The sequence below is a fragment of the Macaca nemestrina genome, chromosome 9 (assembly GCF_043159975.1).
Source record: "Macaca nemestrina isolate mMacNem1 chromosome 9, mMacNem.hap1, whole genome shotgun sequence".
Classification (NCBI taxonomy): domain Eukaryota; kingdom Metazoa; phylum Chordata; class Mammalia; order Primates; family Cercopithecidae; genus Macaca; species Macaca nemestrina.
The window spans coordinates 129,709,163-129,735,940 of NC_092133.1; the positions used below are offsets into that span (position 1 = coordinate 129,709,163).

The 26,778-nt window shown below is 41.5% G+C and overlaps 1 protein-coding gene and 1 long non-coding RNA gene across 4 annotated transcripts in view; both read left to right on the forward strand.

Moving 5' to 3' along the window:
* Positions 1–26,778, forward strand: part of LOC105490635 (FERM domain containing 4A) — a 699,298-nt gene that overhangs the window by 169,981 nt on the left and 502,539 nt on the right. The window lies entirely within an intron of this gene.
* The window catches only part of LOC139356023 (uncharacterized), a 48,259-nt gene continuing 21,481 nt past the window's right edge, over positions 1–26,778 (forward strand). Inside the window, exon 1 of the long non-coding RNA XR_011607387.1 lies at positions 1–26,435. This is a non-coding gene — a long non-coding RNA (uncharacterized lncRNA). The remainder of the gene's footprint in view (positions 26,436–26,778) is intronic.

Here is a 26,778-nt window from a genome sequence, read left to right on the forward strand (position 1 = left end):
CTTCCCTTCCCTTCCCTTCCCGAGATGGAGTCTTGTTCTGTCACCCAGGCTGGAATGCAGTGGCGTGATCTCAGCTCACTGCAACCTCTGCCTCCTGGGTTCAAGAAATCCTCCCACCTCAGCCTCCTGAGTAGCTGGGATTACAAGTGTGCACCCGGATGATTTTTGCACTTTTAGCACAGACGGGGTTTCCCCATGTTGGCCAGGCTGGTCTTGAATTCCTGACCTTAAGTGATCCACCCACCTCGGCCTCCCAAAGTGCTGGGATTACAGGTGTGAACCACCATGCCTGGCCCTGTTCTTATGTCTTTATTTAACTTTATTGGCATATATATGATGTACTTATTTTCTGGGGAGATATGATAATTTCATACATTCATATAATCAAATCAGGGTCACTGGGATATCCATCACCTTAAATACTTATCTTTTTTTGAGCTTGGAACATTCTAATTATTCTCTTCTGGCTATTTTGGAATAGACTATTGATTCATGTTAACTATCATCACCCTGTTGATGTATGACACCAGGGCTTATTTCTTCTAAGTGTATATGTGTCCCATTGTATCTTGTTCATCCTTTTAAGCCTAGTACATAGCATGGGACAGAAATATAGGGCCTTCATTCGTATTTATTGATTCAGTAAATGAACAAGGAGCACCCATAGGCTCTGTAAGGGCTCATGGGGTTTGATAAACGGCATGAAGGCCAAAGTAGCTGGTTAGAACCAGGGTAGAACTATCTCCATGAAACAATATGGGCAAATTCCACAGATTGAAGGCAATCAGGCAGAATATTTGGGGGTGAGTAATGGGCAGGCCATTTTGTTGCCCTTTTCCTATCCTGTTATTTGGGTGAGTAATAATAACCATCATTGACTGACTGTTTGAATAGCTGCAGGTGTAAAGGGGGCTCTACCAGTGAAGACGCCATAGCTGGAGGTGAACGCTGACTTTGGTTTGTGTCCATTTGTTATCCCTAACTTCCATTTGGAACTTGAGATTCCAAAATGTTTCAGTGACTTTACTTTTGTTGAAAAGCAAATGATTATTTTCCAGATAAAACAAAGCTGTGCTGACTTTAGGCAAACAGGAAAACATGCTGACTTTATTTTCACTTACTTCCAGTGTATCTCTAGAGAGAGTAAACTTGCTAGAAACAGTAAAACAAATTAGTTTCTTGTATCATTATGAAACCATATTAATATTTGAAGTAATGATGCATGAACAATAATAGTACAATATAGCAATACATAAAGAATTATTCTAATAGTCATAATGTATTGAAACTTAATATAATATTGTAATATATTTTAGTATATATTCACATATTTATAAAACATGCTAATATATTATTTATACAACATTGGCATTGATTATACAGTATAGTATGTTAATAAAATATGTTTACATTTTAGTTATAAAATATAATATATATTTTAAGATAATATTTTAATAGTGAGTGCAATAGTTATTGCCATTTATTGAGCAATTACTAGGAAGACAGTTTTGTTTTTTTTTACTTCAGATTCAGGGGGCACATGGGCAGGTTCGTTACAAGGGTATATTGCATGATGCTAAGATTTGAGCTTCTGTTGAGCCTGTCACTCAAAGAGTGAACATAGGACCCAATAGAAAGATTTTCAGTCCTTGCCCCATCCTTTCCCTCCCCTTTTTTGGAGTCCCCAGTGTCTATTGTACCCATCTTTATGTCCGTGAGTACTCAATGTTTATCTCCCACTTACAAGCGAGAACATGTGGTATTTGGTTTTCTCTTCCTGCATTAATTTGCTTAAGATAATGGGCTCCAGCTCCATCCATGTTGCTGCAAAGGACATGATTCATTCTTTTTATGGCTGTGTAGTATTCCATGGGGTATATTACCACATTTTCTTTATCCAGTCATTGTTGATGAGCAGCTAGGTTGATTCCATGCTTTGGCTCTTATGAATAGTGCTGTGATAAATACAGAAATGCAGGTGTCTTTTTGGTAGAATGATTTCTTTTCCTTTGGGTATATGCCCAGTAATGGGATTGCTGGGTCGAATAGTAGTTCTGTTTTTAGTTCTCTGAGAAATCTCCAAACTGCTTTAAACAGGGGCTGAACTAATACACCTTCCCACTAACAGTGTATAGGCGTTCCATTTTTTTCTGCAACTTCACCAACATCTGTGATTTTTTGGCTTTTTAGTCGTAACCATTCTGATTGGTGTGGGTGGCTTTCTCTGTGGTTTTGATTTGTGCTTCTCCGATGATCAGTGATGCTGAGCATGTTTTCATGTTTGTTGATGGCTCTGTCTTCTTTTGAAAAATGTCTGTTCCTGTCCTTTGCCCACTTCTTAATGAGGTTATTTGTTGTTGTTGTTTTTCCTTATTGATTTAAGTCCTTTATGGATTCTGGATATTAGTCCTTTTTTAGATGCATAGTTTGCAAATATTTTCTCCCATTAAATAAGTTGTCTGCTTACTCTGTTGATAGTTTCTTTGCTGTTCAGAAGCTGTACTATAAAGATAATGATAATTTTTTAGAAATATCTAATCTAGGGGTGTCCAATCTTTTGGCTTCCCTGGACCACACTGAAAGGAGAATTTTCTTGGGCCACACACAAAATACACTAACACCAACAATAGGTGATGAGAAAAAAAAAAAAGAAAGAAAGAAAGAAAGAAAAAAGAAGGTCCATGCATAATCTCATGTTTTAAGGAAGTTTATGAATTTGTGTCAGGCTGCATTCAAAGCCATTGTGGGCTGCAGGTTGGACAAACTTGACCTAATCCTTACAAGAATTTTGGAAAGCAGACATTCTTAACCTCATTTTATAGATGAGAAACTATAGCTCCAAGAGGTTGAGTTCCTCAGATCTATGGAAATGGTGAGTGGAGAAATCAGGGCTTTGAACCTACCATTCACTGGCTCCATCTTCTTCCCAATACCACCTGCTCCCTGTTCCCAACATAGAAATGAAGACTAGGGAGGAGAAGAGGCTGAGTCCCACCTCAAGTTACTGTGCACAGGGAATCACTGGATGGGCTAGCTTAGTGTTTAACCCACAAGTTCATGTATTTTTAACCATGCGAATTCTGAAACAGCTTGATTCATTAATAGCCTTACTGTAGACACTGTACAAACCAGTTTCGAGGTTGCCTGGGATGCAGGACCTGGGGCCTATTGCCAGCTGCGTAAGAGGAGAGCACAAGGACCCGGCACAGGGCTCAGGCATAAGCCCAGGGAGAGGGACCAGGAGCAGGTCTCAGGCACAGGCACAGGGACAGGGACCAGGCGCAGGTCGCCCCTGCCATTCTCCCAGCCAGAGCAGCTTGCCTATTTCTCAACAGTGAAGGCTTTTGTGCCTGAAGATGAGGCCTGGGCAAATACAGGATGGAAACGCATGCCCCAGAAAGTAGATGAAACACCTAGAAACAGACCACATACACCAGCTGTGTTGCTGCTGGGCTTTCAAAGCCATGGTTGGTTTGCAGCCTTTTCCATCACGTGCCAACAAAAATCCTGTTGGCCCAGGAGACATTAGGAAGCCTCTGTGGGAGCCGTCTGGATGGCCCTGAGGAATGAGAAAATACACGGGCCATTGGTCTCATCAGAGGGAATCACAGGGCCCTGGGTAGCCACACCCCGGCGCTGGTGGCCCACAAGGCACTTGCCCAGGGAGATACTCATGCGACTGCGAAAAAGACCTCCGAGAGGCCGCAAGCCAGTGACCTCACGCTGGAATCTGAGTGTAGTAGGAAGAAGGGAACACGACTCAGGAAGCGAGAGGGGTGAGAAGAAGATTTCTGGGGATTTCTGATGCCTCAAACATGTAGGTGTTTGTTTATTTGTAGTAATTCTGTTCCTTTTCAGGCCAGACCTGTCTGCTATTTCTCAGGCAGGGGGAGAAGCTTGGAAGCTGCTGGGAAGGGAAAGGTAACCTGGCCGTTCTGGAATCTCGTTTACTTATTCATCCAACAAGGAGTTATTAAGTGCTCCTATCGAGTGTCAGGCAATAAACACGTTTCCTTCTGTCAGAAATGTGCAAACAAAAGGGAAAGTTTAACAAAGAGTCCACCAACGAGACAAAGCGACCCATTCAGTTTCTCCTGAAAACAAATCGGAACACAGCTCTTCGCAAGCTCGAGGCAGATGATTTTTTTCGAAGCCGCGTTACTTTTCAGAGTGTGATGCTTTTAATACAAGTGGATGATAGCAATTGGATAATTTCCACATTGATATTCAAAGGGGATTACGTTAATGATAATAACTTAGTATCTTCAAAGGGATAAAAATGCCTTCAGGGGGATCCTATTAAGTCTCAGAAGGTCTCCTTTATCTTACACAAACAACATGAACCTGAACATATTTTATAAACGGGGAAACTGAAATTTAGACATTTCTCCTAAAATTTCCAGGTAAAACAATGTCTTTCACACTAGAGAAACCAGTTTTAAAAATACAATGTAGGATACCATGAAACTCAACAAAGATTAAAGTCTTACTTCATCAGGGTTTTTTTTGTTTTGTTTAAATTAGCATTGAGAACTCAAATAACCCCCAATTATATCCACAAACTTTCTATTATTCTTTGGTCTCTGTAGATTTTTGGCTGGAGATTCCTAGTTAGCCTGTGTGCGCAGCTGTCATTCACTTTCATACTTAATGTAAAAGAGATTCTAATGGACATGCCGGTGTGTGTGGAAGCAATGGAGCAGGATTTACATATTACCATACAGGCTTTAAAGCAACTTTTAAATTATTTTACAGGTTGAGTAAATCATGCATAGCTCTTGGGTAAGGCTCTTGGGCATGTCATGCTGGGTAGATTTGAAAGATATTAACATTTACTCTATGCTGAGCATAGTTCAACCTAGTGTCCTGGTACCTGCAGCAACCAGCTAACGAAAATCCCAACAGGAATCCAGTTAAATATAAAGAGAAGATCTGATGCAATATCTCAAAAGGCAAAAAAAAAAAAAAAAGCCCAGAGAACCTCAGGACTCATGTTCAGTTGGCTGGGAAGAGAGTGGGGTATAGGACCAGTTAACCGGTTAGTTCAGCTTGGTTTTTCTGTGCCTCACACATCCCCTTCAACCAGACCGCATGTTCCTTCTGTACAATAAGAGTGCTGAACTCGTTCCTTCCTTGTGCATGACCATCAGCTTTCACTGCAGAGGTCAAAGCACTTCAGGCATTCATGCCGTCAAATACACTTGTACCATAGGTCCTAGGATATGCCAAAATCCCAATGACAACATAGCACTGGGAGCAACTACCTTGTCAAAATAAGCTGTTAAAGCAGCAATCACAGTTTACCAGTAGTAGACACATCCCAGCCTTATGGCTTCTAGGGTGGGGCCAATGAATCAGAGATGCTTTGTCTAGTGTGGTGGTCAGTAACCACATGTGACTGTTGAGCCCTTGAAATGTGACCAGTCTGCCTTGAGATGTGCAATAAGCATAAAATGCACACTAGATTTTGGAGGCCTCATGCAAAAAATATGTATATATAAAAAATACCTTAATTTTTATATTTATTACATGGTGACATGAAAATATATTAGATATATTTGTCTAAATAAATTACATAAAATATCTAATATATATAACTTAAATATAATTTAATATAAATATATTATTAGAATCACTTTTAACTATTTCTTTTTTTGCCTTTTCACAGTGATACATAATATTTGTACATATTCATGGTATACATGTGATATTTTGATACATACATACAATGTGTAATGATCATATCAGGACATTTAGGGGGTCCATCACCTTGAACATTTATCATTTCTTTGTGTTGGGAACATTTCAAATCTAGCTGTTTTGAAAAATATAACGTTGTTGGCTATCATCACCCTACTGTGCTATCAAATACTAGAACGTATTTCTTCTATTCAGCTGTAGGTTTGTACCCATTAACCAATCTCTTCTCATGTCCCCTCTCCAACATACCTCTCCAAGCTTCTGGTAACTATTATGCTACTCTCTGTCTCTACGAGATCAACTATTTTAGTTCCCACATATGAGTGAGAACATGTGATGTTTGTCTTTCTGTGCCTGGCTTATTTCATAATGACCTCTGTTTCCATCCATATTGCTGCAAATGGCGGGATTTCATTCTTTTTTATGGCCAAAGAGTATTCCATTGTGTATATATGTCACGTTTTCTTTATATATTCATCCACTGATGGACACTCAGGTTGATTTCATATCGTGGCCATTGTAAATCATGCTGCAATAAACATGGGGGTGCAGGTATCTCTTTGATATACTGATTTCCTTTCCTTTGGATAAATACCCAATAGTGGAATTGTTGGATTATATGGTAGCTCTGTTTTTAGTTTAAGAAATCTTCATACCAGCTGGGCATGGTGGCTCATGCCTGTAATCCCAGCACTTTGGGAGACCGAGGCAGGTGGATTACTTGAAGTCAGGAGTTCAAGACTAGCCTGGCCAACACGGGTAAACCCTGTCTCTACTAAAACTATAAAAAATTAGCCAGGCGTGGTGGCAGGTGCCTGTAATCCCAGCTACTCGGGAGACTGAGGCAGGAGAATCACTTGAACCTGGGAGACAGAGACTACAGTGAGCCAAGGTTGTGCCACTGCATTCCAGCCTGGGCAACAAGAGTGAAACTCCGGTCTCAAGAGAAAAAAAAATCTTCATTTTCCATAATGGCTATGCTAATCTACATTCCTCCAAACAGTGTATGAATTCCCTTTTCTCCACATCCTTGCCAGCATTTGTTATTTTTTGTCTCTTTGATAACCACCATTCTAACTGGGGTAAAATTCTTGTTTCTTGTGGTTTTGATTGCATTTCCCTGATGATTAGTGATGTTGAGCATTTTTTCATATATCTGTTGACCATTTGTATGTCTTCTTTTGATAAATAATTACTCAGATCCTTTGCCCACATTTTAATGGGATTATTATTATTGTTATTTGCTGTTGAATTGTTTGAGTTCCTTGAACATTCTGGATATTAGTTCCTTGTCAGATGAATAGTTTACAAACATTTTCTCCCATTCAACAGGCGTCTCTCCACTCTGTTGAGTGTTTCTTTTTCTGGGCAGTAGCTTTTTAGTTTAATGTAGTCCCATTTGTTTATTTTTGTGTTGTTGCCTGTACTTTTAAGGTCTGAGCCACAAAACCTTTGCTGAGACCGATGTCCTGAATTGTTTCCCCTGTTTTCTTCTAGTAATTCTATAATTTCAGGTCTTACATTTTAGCTTTTAATCCATTTCGTGTTGATATTTTTTATATGGTGAGAGACAGGGTATCCAGTTTTCCCAGTGCCATTTATCGAAGAGGATATTCGTTCCTCAATGTATGTGCCTAGCACCTTTTCCAAAGATCAGTTCACTATAAATACATAGATTTATTTTTATCTGGGTTCTCTATTCCATTCCATTGATATATGTGTCTGTTTTTATACCAATATCATGATGTTTAGATCATTATAGCATTTGGTACTTTTTTTTTTTTTTTTTTTGGAGATAGAGTTTTGATCTGTTGCCCAGGCTGGAGTGCAGTGGCATGATCTTGGCTCACTACAACCTCTGCCTCCCAGGTTCAAGCAATTCTCCTGCCTCAGCCTCCCGAGTAGCTGGGATTATATGCACCCACCACTATGCCTGGCTAATTTTTTATATTTTAGTAGAGACAGGGTTTCACCATATTGCCCAGGCTGGTCTCAAGCTCCTGAGTTCAGGCAATCCACCTACCTTGGCTTCCCAAAGTGATAGGATTACAGGAGGGATCCACCACGCCCAGCCAGCATTTGGTATATTTTGAAGTTCCATCAGGTGATACCTCTAGCTTTCTGTTGTTGTTGTTTTTGTTTTTTCTTTTTTGTTTTTTTGTCAGCATTGCTTTGGCTATTCAGGTTCTTTTGTGATTTCATATAAACTTTAGGATTTTGTTTCTGTTTTTGTAAAGAATGTCATTGGTATTTTGATAGGGATTGCATTGAATCTGTAGGTTGCTTTGGGTAATAGGATCATGATGATTTTAATAATATTAATTCTTCTGATCCATAAGCATGGGATATCTTAATTTGTTTGTGTATCCTGTCTTCTTCAGTTTCTTTCATCAGCATTTTATAGTTTTCTTTTAGAGGTCTTTCACCCCTTTGGTTAAATTTCTTCCTCAGTATTTTATTTTTTGGTAGCAATTGTAAATGAGATTTCTTTCTTGATTTCTTTTTCAGCTACTTCATTATTGGCATATAGAAATGCTGTTGAATGTAGCTATTAGAAAATCTAAAATTAGAAATGTGGCTCAAATCATAATTGTATTGCACAGCCTTGAGCTAGAGAACATTTATTTCCTCAAGTTTAATGGCTATATGCCCAAGTAGTTTTTTTATTTGTTTTTATATTTTCTAGCAATCCCTGATTGTTCTAGAGACATTTTTAATGTACTATAATTGGGACCTCATCATAATCCTCCCTGGGCTGCTCCCCTCTCTCTTTCCCTTGTCTCATTAAATGGCAGTCCATTCCATCCAGGCACCCAAGCCAACGACTTGCCTTTATATACTCTCCTTTTCTTCCTTTTCACATTCAGTCAGTTTCCATATCCTGTTACTTCCTTTCTTCAAGATATCATGTATTTGTTTCTTCCTCTTCATTCACATGGTGGACATGCTTCTGGAATAGAAGCCTGCCTCCTCCACCTCCTCCTCTTTCTCCTCCTCCTCTTCCGCCTGCTTCTCTTCCTCTTCTCCTTCCTCCTCCTCCTCCTTTTCCTCTTCCTCCTCCTCCTTGTCTTTCTCCTCCTCCTCCTCCTCCCTCTTGCCCCCCTCATCCTCTTCCTTCTCCTCTTTATTTTTTTTATTTTTGAGATGGGGTCTCACCCTGTCTGTCATCCAGACCAGAGAGCTATGGCATGATTATTGCTCACTGTAGCCTCTAACTCCTGGGCTCAAGCAATCCTCCTGTCTCAGCTCCCAAGTAGCTGGGGCCACAGACTCACACCACCATACTCAGCAAATTTTTAATTATTTTTTGTAGAGGTGGGGTCTTGCTGTGTTGCCCAGGCTTGTCTTGAGCTCCTGGCTTAAAGCAATCCTCCTGCCTCAGCCTCCCAAAGCACTAGGATTATAGGCATGAGCCACTACTCTTGACCACAGAGGCCATCTTCTGACAGAATTCTTGCACTGGTCTCCTAGCCAAGTTTCTCATCTCCAACACTCACTTCCTGTAGTCAGTCACTTTCTTACTGGTAGAGCTGCTACTCTGAAACACAAATCTAATTGTGCCATTTTTCTTCTCCAAATTCTTCTCCAGCTGCTCCCATTGCCTACACAAGGAGATTTCCCCTACCCCCCACCCTTATATGATATTCAAGGCTTTTTATGATCAGGCCCCTGCAGGTCTTTTCAGCCTGAACATTTGCTCCTTCTTCAGGAAGTTTTGCTCTAGTATTGCTGATGCTTCATCAGAAGGTAATGGTTTCCCTGGCCCTTATGTCTCTCCATGCTGAGCTTCGTGCCTGGGTTCTGCTCTTTTCCTTGTCTGCCTGAAAATTCTATAGTCCCCAAAAGTTAACTCAGCTTTTTCTATGAATCCTTTCCTGACCTGAAGCTCAGACTTAGGGTCTTCTCTTCCTACATCTCCACTCTCTGTATACATATGATACCTACTATGCAGATATTCAATGATACTAATACTTTTTGAAAAAAGTAAAACCATCCCTAAAGATTAAGTTCTCAGGCTTGTCCTACATTTGTAGTAAATTTGGTCAGATGCAGAGTCAAATTTTCATTTGTTAGAAATCTGTCTCGTGTGCTGTGTGTGCTATGCAAATAGAAAACTAAGATTCACCTACAGATGTGTGGGTGCAAGATGCTAACAGCAGGTCGCCCTTACCTCAGCCAGAGCAGTGAGGCTCACCCACAGCAAGGGCTGTGTTGGCCTGACTCCGGGGTGATGGGGACAATGATGATATTTGCCAAGTTCCAGCCACTGTGATCAGTGCATGAGTTAGATGTTACCATCTCCGTTCTAAAATGAAGACTCAAAAAGTGAAATCGCTTGCCCAAGGCTCAATAGCCACTAAGGGATATTTGGCTGCCAGTCCCACTCCACTTCCACTCTACCAAATACTTCCTAAACTCGTGTTGTGGTTATTGGTATTCAGAGTATGATATAGAGGCGATGATGACCTAATTCATCAGGAAGAAAGAGCGTGGGAGGAGCCAGAGAGCTGTAGTCATGGGGTCCACTTAGGTGCAGAGATAGACAAAGAGCAGTTAGGAGCAGATATGAAGACTGTGTAAGTTCAGGTCCCACAGCCTTAGGGCAAACAGCATGTGACCTCTGGTTGGTCTGATGTATGGGCTATTCCCCTAAGGAGCACAGGAAGAGTCATTTTGTAACTTAGTTTTAGATTCAGTCTAGACTTTTGCTGCAGCTTTCAGACCTGAACCCCCAGGCTCCGTGGAGTGGGGAGTTGAAAACATGTTCCTCTGCTCTGCTCCAAGGAGCTTTTCCTCTATCAAGCAAATGAACCAGCACAACAATAAAAGCAACTGCTTTAAACAATGGTATATCAGCTTAAAGAAACTATCTAGATTGCTGGCAAGTCTATTTTGCTGTACTGACTAATGTTTTCATGAAGAGTCTTGATAGACTAACAACAGATAAAGAAACCTCTTTGATAGAGAAACCCAATGAGGTCATTGAGCAGGATGTGTGCTCAGGTTTATAAGCTGTGTTCCAGGAAGAGCCAGGAGTCTGTGGAAGCGTCTAAGGTTCCCATTAAAGTGTTTTCCAAGTAGAGTTGAGTTGTATGTAAAATGGCTGATTTGTTAAAATCATGACTTAGTCCAGGTACTCAGAAACATCCAAAGGATATAAACCCACGTAGATCTCTTTGTAGCTTAAGAACTAAAACATCACTAGTAGAGTAGAGGTCCCCATGTACCTTCCCTCATTATCTCCATCCCTCTCTCCTCCCAGGTGTAACTGCTACCCTAAATTTGGTATTTATTATCTGATATCATTATTGATATTTATATTACAAACATGTTCGTAATAAAAATAAATAATATTGTGAGTATATTTTGGTGCTCTCAAGAGATGTTATCTAAGTGTATGAATCATCTGTGATTTATTTCACTCAACAGTTTTAGTGCGAGAGTCACCAACATGAGTGTGTATTGTTATAACTCATTCATCATGGGTGTGTATTGTTGTAATTCATTCAACATGGAAGTGTATTGTTGTAATTCATTCATCATGGGTGTGTATTTTTGTAATTCACTCATCATGGGTGTGTATTCTTGTAGTTCATTCATTTTCCCTACTGAATGAATTGATCAATACAACATTGTGTGAGTATACCACAAGTCATGTATCCGTTGTCTTGTGAGTGGACATTTCCCATTTTTTTAATCATTACAGACAATACTGCTATGACCATCTATATATACATCTCCTTGAGCTCATGAGAAAAAGTTTCCTAGTGTCTGCACCTGGGAGGGGAATTACTGGGCTGTGAGGTTCAGGTGTCCTAACATTTACTATATTGCTCTCCAAAGATGGTGACCATTAAAATGTGTTCTATTTCCCTAAATGACACCTATATCTTCACGCTGTTATGTGACATGTGCATCTATATATAATTAAGGATGATGTCAAAAAAGAGTGTGTTTCTGTCTACATGTGGCGCACTTATTATGCTTGTTTTACTGTGTTCTGAAAACGCGAGTAAAGAGAGATTACTTGATTGCTTTCCTCCAAAATCTCCATCCACCCTCACTCTTTCCTAACATTTACTTTCATTTTTTAAATTTTCTAACTTCAATTTTATTATCCCAATATCTCAGAGCCCTCTCCAGTGGCATTGCATTGTATGTGGCATTAATCCATATAATCTGATCAGAAGTGATGTGATTTTATTTTCTGTACATAAAATTCATAACAATGTAAGGAAACCTGCTAGACTCTGTGACTGAAAACAAGCCCACATCCTTTATGGCTATTGAGGATGGAGAATCGCCATGTGGGAAGGGACAGATGCTAAGCCCTGGAGTTTTAATTCCTTTCTTTTGAGGCCTGGCTTCCCCAGGAATTACTCATTATTTATTGCCCCGAGTGCTGGGCTGGGCTCAAGGTGACTCTTATTAGTACCATCTCGCAGAGGGCCTCCATAAGAATTTTTATTCTATATTTTCAACACAAGAATCTATTCATTTATTTATTTAGAGATACAGTCTTGCTCTGTCTCCCAGGCTGGAGTGCAGTGGTACCATCATAGCTCACTGTAGCCTCCAACTCCTGGGCTCAAGTGATCCTCCTGCCTCAGCCTCCTGAGTAGCTGGGATGATAGACATGCGCCACCACACGTGACTACATTTTTTAAAAAATATGTTTGTAGAGATGAGATCTCACTGGGTTGCCCAGGCTGGTCTCAAATTGCTGGCTTGCGATCCTCCTGCTTTGGCCTCCCAAAGTGCTGGCATGACAAGTGTGAGCCCCCACATGCAGTCCACAATAATCTTAAAGACACAAAGAGTATAAGAGGATTGGGGACCACCTGATGACTACTTCATAGTTGAGTACTGGCCCAGGATTGTTTTGTCTGCCATATTTCTTTCAGACCAACAAAGAAAGACTAAAGATTTACTTAGTAACAAATGATGTGGTTCTGCCAAATGTAAACTAAGGGCCTCTCACTGTTTTGCTCAAGTTTTGCAGAAGGTTGAGTAGGAAAAAAAAAATGATAGGAGGATTGACTCCTAACCCAGCACGGGGCAATATAGACATGGCAAATTCAAAAGAATCCACAGAAGAGGAGTCAGAAACATGTTCATGCTAAAAGCTGCAATTTCATTTCAGTCAAAAAATATCAATACCAGGGTAAAGCAATACATTTGAACTTTGTTAATGTTACATATTTTTGGGTTTAATGTAAAATTTTGTTTGACTTTCTAGTTACGTAAGAACTCTTTAGCATGAGGAGATTGTATTTTTAATTGTTTTAGACATATTTAAGGAACTAAAGTTAAGATAAAAATAAGTTAAACCAGCACTGGGGGTCTAGAAGTAGGTTGTTTTTTGAAAGGGATCCATACATCATACATTTAAAGTGAAATCAAACCTCTCTATATAGCCGAGACCCAGCTGGAGCATTTAAATCAGGCTTTCTAAAATCTCAATGATATCAAAAAATGGAAACAGACAGATTTGCAATGCTAATCTTGATTACAAGGGGGTAATTCACTCGTCTTCAGCTTTGGCTCCTCAGCTGGTCTACCATTTGCCCCCTTCCTTGGTCTTCAACACCCTGCAGCTCCCTCAAAGCTGATGCAGGTTTTCAAAATCCATACCCTAGACCTTGAAGTCGAGAGAAAGACAGAAGCTCCCTGCCTAACCTATCGAGGGTCATTGCCAGATAATTTCCAGTCAAGTATTTCAAACACAGATGGTTTAAGATAGGGAATGGATCACCCAGATGCTGGAAGAGCTAAGAGGCCAAGCAGGGGATGGTGAGGCGACAGCAGGAAGCTGTGACACCGTCATGGCTGCAGGGACACAGCCAGGAAAGGAGGCTACTGGAGGGCAGAGGCAAAGCCATCTGCCAGGAGTGAGAATTACAGTAGGGACAGCTCCATCAGTGCCTGCATAGTTAGGAAAGAACGGTTGATTGATTGATTAATAATGTCTGGGAGGGGAGACCATGCTATGAGAAGGAAAGAGAAGATTCTCTCTTATTCTGCCCTCCGACCTTCTGCCAGCGCTTCCCAGTGCCAAAGACGATTGGCCAGGGGACCTAGGGAATGCACTTCCTGTGATGCAGAGCAGAGCTGGAAATGGGAGGGGAGCAGGTGCATGGAGACAAGCCCCCCAAGCTCGGTTTCCTTTTCGCTTGACCCTTCACTCTTCTCAGAAAACTCATGCTGGGAATGACCATCTATAGATGACCCCATACTCTACACACTGGTGTAGCCTCATCTTATAGCAGGAAAGGCAAATAGGATTCCAGTTTTATACCAGTTCTGATTGGTTGCTGTGGTTGGCTGGAGCCCTGTGCCGAGGTTCCTGTGGCTCCATCTGTGCGTGTGTAGTCAGGAAAGAATGATATATTGATTAATAATGTCTGCTGTGAGTACAGAAGGGGAGTACAGGCATCATTTGGTATAGACCATCCCTGTATCCTGTCTTCATCAGAAAAATCATACAGAAGACAACACAAAAGTTAGCATCCATGTGGAGCAAGTGTGAACCTTAATGTATCTGCAAACCTGGGTGTACAAGAATATCAATATCTTTATTTTATTAAATTGAATTCATTTGAATCTAAGCCCTCACCTCTCTGGATAGACAGGAATTTCTATCTTGTCACTCTTTTTATTTTCGTGGAAAATGGGAAAAGCCCTCTGCACTGCAATACGTCATTGTCCCTGCTGACAGCTCATTGGAAAGACCACAGTAGGGCAGTAGGGTAACTCTCAGCCCCCCTGCCTTATGTGGAGTCCACGAGTCTCTGCCCAGGCCTGGGGCACTAGTGCTCAGGATCCAGCATTCCCGGGAGCCCCTTGAGTCTTGCCTCCTTCCTGGGGCTCTGCCAGAGACTACGGTAAAGATTTCTACTGCTCATGGATGCCTGGGTTCCCCCTCTTCCCAGCCGAAGGAGTCTCTCTTCTCTGCATTTTTTTTTTTTTTTTTACTTTTCAGAGGCAAGGTCTTGCTCTGTCATCTAGGCTGGAGTGCAGTGGTGCAATCATAGCTCACAGCAGCCTCAACCTCCTAGGCTTAAGCAATCCTCCCTCCTCAGCCTCCTGAGTAGGTGGAACTACAGACACATACCACCACACCCAGCTAATTGTAAAAATTTTGTTTGTAGAGACGGGATCTTGCTATGTTGCCCAGGTATTTTTGAACTCCTGGCCTCAAGCGATCCTCCCACCTCAGCTTCCCAAAGTGCTGAGATTATGGGGGTTAGCCACTGCACCCAACTTCTCTCTATTCTTAATGCACAGGCCTCACAGTGGAGGTCAGAATGAGGACATTATTGGTTCCCCATTGTCCTCTGGGTCAGTGCAAACAACATGCTGGTCACATATTTACTTTTAATGTTATACTTATGGAGTAACTGTCTTTAGACTTTTCCAATAGAACTACACAAACATATAGTAGCACAGGGGCTCACACCTGTAATCCCAGCACTTTGGGAGGCCGAGGCAGGTGGATCACGAGGTCAGGAGATCGAGACCATCCTGGCTAACAAAGTGAAAGCCCGTCTGTACTAAAAATACAAAAAATTAGCTGAGGGTGGTGGCGGGTGCCTGTAGTCCCAGCTACTCGGGAGGCTGAGGCAGGACAATGGCGTGAACCTAGGAGGCGGAACTTGCAGTGAGCTGAGATCGCACCACTGCACTCCAGCCTGGGCGACAGAGCAAGACTCCATCCCCCCCCCCAAAAAAAAGAACTACACAAACATATCCTGGTTTGGCTATGTATTTATTTATTTTCCAGCAAATTGTAGTGTATTGAGACAGCTGATACGAACCCATTACATCACCCTCCCTTCATACTGTGTGACGTCCCCTCCCCTCTCTGCCCTCTGCCTCAGGAAGCCTGGCAACATCTTTTGAATGAGTTTAGTTCTCAGAAACTAGAACCTGGAGTAGAAAGTGTCCTGCAAGCAGTTTCTGCCTTTGGGCTCAAGGGAACTCTTCTTAAGTGAAGGGGACAGGGACCTGCTGCCCTTTAAAAACAAAGGAGAGAAAAAGGGAGAAAATAAATTAGTTAAACATCTCCAAAACTTAGCCTACAGCATTTCCCAGAAATGTACCCTGGGGATGGGAGGGAGGGAGGAAGGTAGAAAGGGCTGCAGAAAGGAAGGGCTGCTCTCATTGCAGAAGGTTCTGTTTTTTCATATATATATATATGTATATATATATATATATACACACACACACATATATACACATATATATGAATTTTATTTTTGATTCAGAGGGTACATGTGCTTGCTTATTACATGGGTACTACATGTATAAAGGGGCAATTGGACTCCTAGTGTACTCATCACTCAAATATTAGACACTGCACCTAGTAGGTAATTTTTCAACCCTCTCCTCTCCTGTCCTGGTCCCTTAGGAGTCACTAGAATCTATTTTCTTCATCTTTATGTTCATGTGTACCCTTTATTTAGCTCCCACTTAAAAGCAAGAATATGCAATATTTTATTTTGTGCTTCCCATTAGTTCACTTAAGATAATGGCCTCCAGCTCCATCCGTGTTGCTGCAAATAACGCAATTTCATTTTTCATGGCTGCATAGTATTCTATGGTGTCTGTGTACCACATTTTCTTTATCGAATCAACCATTGGTGGACACTCAGGTTGCTTCCATGACTTTGCCATTGTAAACACTATTGCAATGAACATAGGAGTGTATGTGACTTTCTGATATAATGATTTATTTTCCTTTGGGTAGATACGCAGTAGTGGGGTTGCTGTCCCTGCAGTGGACAGACACCCTACCAGACTCAGACTCAGGAGGGATCAGTAAATAGGAACTACCGCAACTTTCTTTTGGAGCTTAGAATCAAGAAGTCAAGGAATTTTAACAACCTCAATCTTAGCGTCTGAGCACATGTGCAATTCCTAGGCGTGTGACAAATCCACTGCTTAGGATATTAGCTATGATGCTAAACTGAGATTTCTCCAGAAAAAGCCCAGAGTCTGCAAATTCCTTCATCTTTCTTTGAATGAATATGAAATTGGTAACCTGCCTTGGTGGAGTAATTTCTAAAAGCACTGATGTGTTTTCACCTTGTTTCATTAGCTAATGCTTATTGGGAGAGGAGCGGGAGGAAAATGGAAATGTGTGGTTTGGGGTTCCTGGCTGTGAGCGTGTTTCCTAGGAAACCACCTGGGATTGAGAGCAGCAGGCTCTCTGAAGGGTGAGAGGAGGGAGAAATATGAAAGTGAATATGCACAGAGAAAGGAAAAAATAAATCACTGGCAGAGCCCCTAGGTCTTTAATTAATAAAGAAAATACTCCATTCTGAGCAAAATCTTTAGAAACTGCTGATAAGACAGAGGTGGGGTTGGGGGAGGCTGGGAGAGGGTAGGAGAAGTACAAGCAGATCCATTGGCTGAACAGGAATGCAATCTAGAACAGTTCAGCCCCATTAATATGCAAAAAATTAAGCAATGTACAGATGAAATAATAACATTATCTCCATTTCAGCCTTGCATTATAAATGGAAATAATGATCTAATTATCCTCTGAGAATGAAGCCGATACTACTTATCAGCAGTTCACAGGCTCTGATTTGTTTTACCGATGGAGGCCACATATGAAATACGCACTTCTCTGTCCACGCTCTTTCATCTCCTTCCTTTTAGGATCAATGCTGTGCACCAGGACCTGATATGGTTTGGCTCTGTGTCCCCACCCAAATCTCATGTTGAATTGTAATCCCCAGTGTTGAGGGAGGGACCTGGTGGGAGGTGATTGGATCACGGGGATGGATTTCCCCCCTTTCTGTTCTCGTGAGAGTGAGAGAGTTTTCATGAGATCTGGTTGTTTAAAAGCATGTAGCATTTCCTTCTTCATGCTCTCTCTTGCCACTGTGTGAAGATGTGCTTGTTCCCCCTTCACCTTCCATCATGATTATAAGCTTCCTGAGGCCTCCCTAAACATGTCTCCTGTACAGCCTGTGGAACTGAGAGTCAACTAAACCTTTTCTTTGTAAATAACCCAAACTCAGGTAGTTCTTTATAGCAACGTGAGAATGGACTAATACAGGACCTATAGGAAGGAGAGTTGGCCAGGATGAGGGGTGCCACCTTGGGACATGGAGCATACTCACTTAACTGCCCATATACACCTCTGATAGTCATAACCCATCTCTCACTTTTCCTGAGGGTGGGAAATATGGTGTTGATGGACTAATGAATCAACAACGTGTTTAAAATGACAAGTAGTTGCCAGGTGTGGCGGCTCATGCCTGTAATTCCAGTGCTTTGGGAGGCTGAGGCAGGAGGATAACTCAAACCCAGGAGTTCCAGGCTGTAGTGAGCTGTGATGGCACCACTGCACTCCAGCCTGGATGACGGAGTGGGACCCCATCTCTACAAAAAATACAAAAACTACCCAGGCATGGTGGCACATACCTCTAGTTCCAGCTACTTTAGAGGCTGAGGCACGTGGATCACTTGAGCCCAGGAGTTTAAGACCACAGTGAGCTATGATCATGCCACTGCACTCCAGCCTGGTGACAAGGTGGGACGCTGTCTCTAAAAATAAATACATAAATAAAAGATGAGCAGGGAGCATTTAAAAGACATTTTCATCAATCTCACTACATATTTCCGTGTCTCCATTATAACTAATATTTAAATATTAGGCATATAAAAGGAGGCATGTGGTTGCCTGATGAATCTTAAAACTTATTTTTCATGGAAATACTTACATGGCATGGGTTTTCTATAAAAACGATGGTCTATGAAAGTATGTATTTGGACTGTAAATAGGTACAGCCCAGAAAGTTTTAAGAACTTGGCTTCTGCCTCATTCGTGATGTTTATGAGTTCCTAGAAACATCCGTATCAATATTTTTTTTAATTCCTGTGCTCTGGTATGTGAATTAGGTTTGTTTTCAGTGATGTGTATATAATTACATATTATAGCTCATTTGTAATTACAAGTGTGTGAGCACCCACATTTTTCTGGGTATGTATGTGGGAAGTAAAATCTTAGTGTAAACCCCTAATAACCGACAAATCACATTAACACTAGAAGGTCTTGCCCAAGATCTTAAAGCTAAATGTTTCTAGATGTATAAGTCCTCCTAGAAATAGGGTGGAGGAGATTATTCTCATTGTTTCTTTTTTTTTTTTTTTTTTTTTTTTTTTGAGACAGAGTCTCGCTCTATCGCCCAGGCTGGAGTACAGTGGCACCTTCTCGGCTCACTGCAACATCTGCCTCCTGGGTTCAAGCGATTCTCCTGCTCAGCCTCCTGAGTAGCTGGGATTACAGGCATGTGCCACCACGCCTAGCGAATTTTTTGTATTTTTAGTAGAGACGGGGGTTTCACCATGTTGGTCAGGCTGGTCTCGAACTCCTGACCTTGTGATCTGCCCACCTCAGCCTCCCAAAGTGCTGGGATTACAGGCGTGAGCCACTGTGCCCAGCCATTCTCATTGTTTCTTAAACAACAATCAAAAAGGTTTTCTCTTGATTCTTAATCCCTTTGAGAATGTCTTCTCCGTTCATTCACTGTTTGCAAAGGCAAGTTCCTGGTTGAGATGATGGTGGCCCTGTTTTAGTCAACCATGTTGAAAGATGCAATGATAGTTTCTATTAAAGAGAAAAGATTAAAACAGTCATGACATATAAACTCCATAGAGCTCATTAACCTGGATACTAAAGGAGGATAATTAAAATACTTTTATTTCCTTTCAACATCAGATTGCATCTTGTGGACTCCAGAGTAGGAAGAGGGTGTGGGTGCACATCAAATGCTTGGTGGTGGGTCTGAATTTTCTCCAACACCTCGTGACATTGTACGAATTGCACAATACACATTAATGGAGGGTGTTCCTCTTAAGGGAATGAGAACAGCCAGTGTTACTGAGTTTATTTTCCCAGACAGAGATCTAAGAATATTACCGAAATGGAATTATCCTTGAACACCTTGAGGTAGGGATTGTTAATCTACTCCTTTACAGACAAGGAAATAGAGGCACAGAAACATAAAGTGACTGTCCCAAGATCACATAGTAAGTGGAAGATCTGGGATTTGAATCTAGGTGGTATGTGGTTCCAGGGCCCACTGGCCCAACAGCACTCTACAGCAGGGATCCCTAACCCCTGGGCTGTGGACCAGTACCTGTCTGTGACCTGTTAGGAAACAGGCCACACAGCAGGAGGTCAGTGGCGGGCAAGGGAGCATTACCACCTGAGCTCCACCTCCTGTCTGATCAGCAGCGGCATTAGATTCTCATAGGAGCACAAACCCTATTGTGAACTGTGCATGCCAGGGACTAGGTCACAGGCTCCTTATGAGAATCTAATGCCTGATGATCTGTCACTGTCTCCCATCACCCCCAAATAGGACCATCTAGTTGCAGGAAAACAAGCTCAGGCTCCCACTGATTCTACATTATGGCGAGTTGTACAATTGTTTCATTAGATATTATAATGTAATAATAATAGGAATAAAATGTACAATAAATGTAATGTGTTTGAATCATCCTGAAACGATACCCCCCTCCCCAGTCCATGGAAAAAGTATCTTCCACAGAACCAGTCCCTGATGCCAGAATGGTTGGGGACCACTGATTAACAGTATCTGTATCTCTGGCCTGTAGATACTGTTTGGCCCCAGCATCTGGAGACAACTGTCCCACTCTTAGGAACATAGTGATCACCAGGGTTGGCTCTGAATTGTCTGACCCTCTCCCTGACCTTCAGACTCCTACCTGATCTGACTCATCAGCTTTCCTTCTGCTGCAGGTTGGCATGAGGAAAGGAAAATGTGTTCCTTTTTGAAAAGATAATATGCCCTAGGCTACCAAATCTGTAAGATCCAGGTCATCTTTCAATGAACCTGCCTGTCTGGCATTTGTTTATTTATTTCTAATTTATACCTTGCATCCAAAAAGGAGTTGAAGCAACTTAAAATAAAGACATGCATATCTACATTTATTAAAACAAAAATAGAAAATTGCAAATGTGAGAAGGAAATGAAGCAAATAGATGATGATATTTGCTGTAATTAAGCATTACATTTAGTTATTGCTCTGTCATTTGCCTCAACTGATTATGTGCAGAACTGCATATTTATTTTCAGTCCATCAGTTGACTCATGTGCCTGGCGAGTGTTATGTGCTCTTGGTGAGACAAAGGTACTTAATTCATGGTTGTCCCTGTCCCCTAAGCCGACAGCTAGCCATGGAGAAAGTCCAGTACAGGTGGAGAAACAGCTGAGAACTAGATTATATGAAACTTAGTGCCGTGTTGAGTCATTAATATTATAAGTAAGGATTCTGAAAGTAAAAATTCAGGCAGTTCTGGGAGGGCAAATCTCTAGACTCATGATTCTATAGGCATCAGATGCCTCTTCTAATAGGCATCAGTTTCCTCTCCACATATTGACTATTGATAATAGCCAAGATGGGGGTCAACAGTTGTAAGATGAACAGAGGGGGGATCAAAATGCTAGGTATTATTTTGCTATGTAGAGCATTAAGTTGTGTTGTGTTGTGTTGTGTTGAATTATACTGTATCAGACTATATCATATCTTATCCTATTTTAATGTTTCTGAACTCACACAGCCATTAGGAGAAAATGGACATCCTGGCTATTTTCCACGTCGTGTAGGAATCACTTTTTTCCCTGTAACAGTCCTGTCACATAATCTAGCTGCTACATTCAGTGCAGCAGAGAAGTGATGACAAAGACAAGAGCAGATGTTTATTGTAACTTACTGTGAGCCACCTTTTAAGTATTTCCCATGTATCAACTTTCTTAATCCTTACAATGACTCTTAGAGTCCTGTTACTCCCCTCATTACAGAGATGAGGAAATTGAGCCACAGAGATGTTAAGTAATTTCCTCAAGGTCACACAGCCAGTGAAGGGCAGAGCTTTTAACCACTAAGCCTTTTGCAATGATTCTTTCATTTCTTGATGGTATTGTTAGGAAAATGTTTTAAGCTTCGTCTGAAATCTGCCTTCAAGTGCCTGTGATCCACTGATCCTAATTATCATCATTTCAGAACAAAATAAGTACATTCTTCTAAATGGAAATGATTGCAACCCTAGATCAGAGATTTACGTTCTTGCTTACAAAGAAGTTGAACATGCCGCTAACTTTTTTTTGGTCAGTTTCCCTCTCTCTCTCTCTCTTTCTCAGGCAGCATAGTGAGAAATTAAGATCCTGTCTTCTGGGTCTAGGCAGCACAAGTTCAAATCCCACTGCTGCCAGCCATCAGTTTTGTGACACAGGACATGTTGCTTAACCTCTCTGTGCCTCGGTTTCTATATCCAGTGATGATAAATATAATTTTTGCAGATAGCATTACTAAACTGGTAATAATATCTGCAAAATCACCTTTTCATATGTAAAACAGAGCCTGGCATAGTAACAGTAGATGTGTGATTTTCACCCATTCACCCCAGCCTGGGTCTATCTTCTGGACATATGCGGTCATTTGTCATTGTCCACAACCCTCTTAAAGAAGCAGTGCTCAGACGTGGTTCTTAGACACTGAGTCTCTTAATGACCTATAAATAGAACTCGTTTTAAAAATCTGTATTGGTTAATTGTATACATTATCTTGATATGGAGAAGAGAAGGGTGAGTTTGATCTGGGGCAGGTTAATTAAGTGACTTTTCCAAAGTGATTCAATAAATCAGCGGTAGAGTTAGGATTAGAATTCGAGGTTCCTGGGGCTTTCTTGCTTACGTAGTGATTCTGCTCTGTGCTGTCACCTTCCTTGTGGGTATTATTGATGGCTCCGCATACGTCCTTATCTGTCTGTGTTTGTTCTGCCGTTCCGTTTCTATGTAAGCTCATGGTAACGCCATTCTCCAAGTCACCCAGAAAACCTTGAAATGACTTTGGCTTACTTTATTTTTGCTCCCACCACAATCTAATCAACCACCCACAGTTCCACCAGGCATCAGTCAAATGAAGAAGCAGCAGTGGATGATTTCTAAGGACCTCTCAGCTGAGAGTTTCTTTCCACATCTTTGCCTAAATCCAATCCTTGCTGCCTCCAAAATTCTTCTTGACCCCAAGTCCTTCTCTGCGGTTTCACCATCTCGTCTGCTGCTCTTCATCACCTGCCCCAGAACCAAGCATCATATGAACCATCTAGATGTTTCTGCTTCCAAAGCTACTCCCTATTTGGCCCGAGGCTTGGGAAATCACCGTGTCTCTTGCCAGCTCCTGGATGACTATCCCATCTCCACCAGAACAAACTCCCAGATGGCACCCCAGCATGCGAGCACCCTTCTGAGTGACACGAATTGTGCTGAGGCAATGATCACACATAGAATAGTGCCACACACAGTAAGTGGAAAAGGGCTGCTAAGACACCCTATTGTCAGTGAAGTGGTTTCAAGCAGAGACCCATCAGGGTTTTCGAATTTTCAGTTTGTGTAATGAAACTTGCGTACGATGCAGAGCAAAGATAATTATTTGCACTGCTTGAAAGATTCACCTGACCACACTGTAGATTTAAACAACAACAGTAAACAGGAGGGAGAGAAATAAGAAAGAATTCTTTGGATGCGTAGATTCCTTTTTCAGTTCCCCTCTTCTCTACTCCCCTCCCCTCTCCCCTTTCTCGCCTCAGAACCAGTTCTCCGAGGGGTTCCTAAGGGCTCAGGTAACAGGCATGACTGGGCTGCAGCTCCTAAGAGTGACACTGATTTGCATTTTAACACAATCTCCTGTCAAAAAATAACTAAACTTCAAGAAAAAGTTTTGAAGGTCAGCCCACAGGTGGGGAGGAATCTGGGGGACACCGACCCATCCCCAAGAGCGTGTAGACAGCCTTCCTTCCCCTCATGTGCACTGCCCCACATGTTAGCATCTCCTTGATTTAAGCTTTTTATTCTCTTATAACCTCAACGTTTTGCTCCATTTCTCAATGTAAAAACATTTTAATTGTGACAGAATATATTTAACATAAAATTTACCATTAGCCAGGCGTAGTGGCTTATGCCCGTAATCCCAGCACTTTGGGAGGCTGAGGCACACAGATCACCTGAGGTCAGGAGTTCAAGACCAGCCTGGTCAACGAAACCCTCTCTCTACAAAAATACAAAAATTAGCCAGGCATGATGGTGAGTTCCTGTAATCCTAGCTACTAAGGGGACTGAGGCAGGAGAATCACCTGAACCCAGGAGGTGGAGGTTGCAGTGAGCTCAGATCCCACTGTTGCACTCCAGCCTGGGTGACAGAACGAGACTCTTGTCTCAAAAAAAAAAAAAAAATTACCATTGTAACCATCTTAAATGCATAATTCAGTGGCATTAAATACATTCACATTGTGCTACTATCACCTCATCCATCCATTTAGCACAACTGAAGCTCTGTCCCTATTAAATAAGAATTCCCAATTCCGTCTCCCCAACCACCATTTAACTTGCTGTGTCTATGAATTTAACTATAATGGTACACTCATTTAAGATAAATCATCTAGTATTTGTCCTTTTGTGACCAGCTTATTTCACTTAGCATGATGTCCTCAAGTTTCACCCATGTGGTAGCCTATCTCAGGATTTCCTTCCTTTTTAAGGCAAGATAATATTTAATTGTATGTATATACCATGTTTTGTTTATTCATTCATCTGTTGGTGGATACTTGGACTGCTTCCAATTCTTGTTTATTGCAAATAATGCTGCAATGATGGATGTACAACTATCTCTTCAAGTCCTTGCTTTCAGTTTTTTTGGGTCATACCCAGAAGTGGAATTGCTGAATCATATGATAATTCTTTTTTTTTTTTTGAGAAACCACCATACTGTTTTCTATAGCAGTTGCACCATGTTGCATTCCCACCAACAGTGTACAAGGATTCCAACTTCTCCACATCCCTGCCAACACTTGTTATTTTTTTTCTTCATAGCCATCCTAATAAGGTGAGGTGGCATCTCACTATGGTTTGATTTGTATTTTCCTAATGATTAGTGATGTTGAGAATCTTTTCATGTATTTATTGGCCACTCATACTTCTTCTTTGGAGAAATATCTATTCAAGTCCTTTGCCCATTTTTTAATTGGATTCCATTTTTAGTATATGAACAAAATTGCCTAGGCAGCCAAATGTAGAGGAAAGATCTGAGTTCAGATATTCTAAAAAGCTTGGGTTTTCATTCTACCCATTGAAATATTGTCTGGCTTTAAGTACTTCTCTTTACCCATCTGGACTCAGTTTCCCTCATCTATAAATGACTGCATTGGATTATATAATTTTTCAAGGTCTCTTCCATGTTATAAAGTCCTGGATGGTAGTAGTGATTCAAACGTTAGCTTTGAAATGCTTATTCTACACTAACTCTTCAAATCTGTGTCTTAGCGCCAGATTTCCAATTAAGGATATAAGCATAGCTCAGTGCTTCTGTTTCTCTTAAATCTCTTAGGGTGTATGATGAATTTTTGACAGTATTTAGACTCTAAGAAGCAGTCACCATGAGACTACAGCTTTTAAAGGGTCAGCATTTTACTAGATCAAATTTTTTGCTTAAATTGCCCGACAGTTTCCCTTAATAGCAGAACAGTACACTTAGAAAACCTGTGCTCAACAATTTAGAGACTGTCACCAGAACATGTATATAAATGATGCACATATATTGAATAACCATGATTGCATGACAGAGAAGAAACATATTCAGAGAATTAAGAAAGCTGGGCGACAGAGCAAGACTCCGTCTCAAAAAAAAAAAAAAAAAAAAAGCTGGACCTTTCTAGAAAAAAAACACTTTCTTGTTTGTAACAGCTTTTTTAAAAAATAAAAATGTTTTTCTGTGTCTTACAATGTCTCTGTATTAGAGTTTTGTCATATATTATTGATCCTAATAAAAACCAGTCACTTAAACCCTGCCTTTCTCATGAACCTTTCTTTGTGGCAATATAGCCTGTTAGAGCAAATACACATTTTTAGATGCCTAAAGGGAAATGAGAATCGACCTTTATTGAATTCAGTCACTACGCCAGGCATCAGAGGAGTCAAAGATACAAGCAGCTCTAATGTTGTGGGTGAAACACACATGCACAGACACAAGCAGGCACACACACACATGTGCACACATACACCTCTAACCCTAAATCGGAAAGACCGCGTGGTGAGAAGTGCTGGAGAAAAGAAAGTAGAAGCAATCACCAGGTGCAGTGCAAGGAAACATGCAGTTAATTTCACCCCAGGTGAGAAGTGGATGAGGCTGGAGTGATCATCGAAGGACAGGGGAAAAGGCCTCTGAGATGTCTCTTAAAGGAGAAATAGGATCTCACTAGGTAAAGGGAATGGCAGGGGGTAGAGAAGGGTGTTAGGGACAGAAGGTGGAGCAGTGTGATGTACATGCTCAGTGTGTTTCAGGATGTGTCCCCTGGGGCGAGACTGTCACATGATGTTTCATGATGTCTCATGACATGACATTGCATGATGTCACATACATCCTATAACATCATACAACAGGCAGGGAACCACAGGAGGCCAGAGTGCATGGATAGCATCGGGCAGATGGTGAAGAGGTTGTGTGCCCTGCTGTCAGAGCCTCACTTTGTGACCTGTAAAATTGGTGATAAAAATGCCTTTTGTGAGATTTAGGCAATACCTCAGTGACTCGGATCCTGTGGGCACATCCAGGGTGCTCCATAGATACTTGTGCCTTGCTTTGTGTCTTCTGAGTGGAGACTTTGAAGACCCTTTCTCTACCTATTTCCAAGGCTACAGGTACCTGATAAAGCACCAGATTGGTACTGCCTCTGACTCCCATGAACTTGTCCTTTCTCCATCTCCTGCTTCTTGAAACCTTCCCTCTCCTGGGTATGTGTCCTCTTACCAGGCCTGTGCTCCAGCTCTCAGCTGAGCTCCCTGGATGGTGTCCCTAGGGAGGGACTGCCACTGCCCTGTGGCTGAATCTCTCCTTGTACAATTGCTGGCTGGTCCCTGCCACTTTTGCCTAATCCAGGCTCTTAAGCCAGACTTCAGCCTCCCTGAGCCCGTTTTATCTGGGAGAGGTGGTGACAAACTCCCTAGTTCCCTGAAGAGTTCAGTCCTTATTCAGTAACAAATG